We start from the raw sequence: 1,228 nt of genomic DNA, 5'->3' as shown, positions 1-1,228 counted from the left end.
TCTAAGTTAAAGAATACCTCCACTAGATGTATAAGGTTTAGTTTTACTCAATGCCTCATAAGCACCGACAGTGTCCCAATTTTGAGCATTTTCAGCTAACAAGTCTAAGTACTCCATTACTTCATCAGGGTCTTTATCTTCAAAAGTTTCATTGCACATCAATTCAACCATTTGCCTATCTCTAGGTGTTAACTATTCATAAAAATATGAAACCAATCTCCATGTTTCAAAACCATGATGAGGGCAAGTACTAAGCAAGTCACGATACCTATCCCAACATTGGTAAAATGTTTCTCCTGGTTTTTAAGTGAAAGTGGTGATTTGTCTCTTGAAAGAGTTTATTCTATGAGATGGGAAAAACTTCTTTAAAAATTGTTGTTGCATTTCATCCCAAGCACGAATGGATCCTGGTCTTAAATTTTGTAGCCATGTTTTAGCTTTATCTTTTAATGAAAAAGGAAAAAGCTTTAATCTGATGGTGTTCATGCTACAATTTAAATTATTATATGTGTTGCAAACCTCCTCAAATTCCCTTAAATGCAAGTATGGATTTTCCAATTCCAAACCATGAAAAGAAGGTAAAAGTTGAATAATACCTGGTTTAAAATTAAAATGAGATGTTAAAATTAAAATGAGATGCATCATGAGAAAAAACTATGCATGATGGTGCACTTATTTTTGTAGGATTCATGTGGTTTATAAGTGTTCTAGCACGGTTATTCTCATTATTCTCATTATGAAGTGATTGATTATCTTCTTCGGCCATATTTTCTGAAAATGATGAGGATACCCTACAAAGTCTACCACTTGATGTACGTGACCACACTCTCATGCACGTGTAGGAATAAAATAAAAAAAAAGAAGAAGAAAGCAAAAGAAGGAGGAAGAAAACAAAATAAAAAGAAACAAAAGAAAAGAAACAAAGTTATATACAAGAAAAGTGAAAAGAGAAAATAAAATAAATACTATAATTTATACAAGAACTTACCTCCCCGGCAACGGCGCCAAAAACTTGACACGACGAAAAGATTGATGTCTTCTCCCAAGTGCAGGAGTGTCGAAGTAATAAATAACCCGGCAAGACCGGGGTCGAACCACAGGGAGGTTAATTGTACAAATTATAAACAACAATTATAAAACAACAATAACAACAACAACAATAGTAATAATAATAATAATAATAATAATAATAATAATAATAGTAGTAGTAGTAGTAGTAGTAGTAGTA

The sequence above is a fragment of the Populus euphratica genome, unplaced genomic scaffold (assembly GCF_000495115.2).
Source record: "Populus euphratica unplaced genomic scaffold, PopEup_1.0 scaffold275.1, whole genome shotgun sequence".
NCBI lineage: Eukaryota > Viridiplantae > Streptophyta > Magnoliopsida > Malpighiales > Salicaceae > Populus > Populus euphratica.
The sequence above is the reverse complement of the archived record's forward strand: the minus strand, read 5'-3'. Positions refer to the sequence as shown.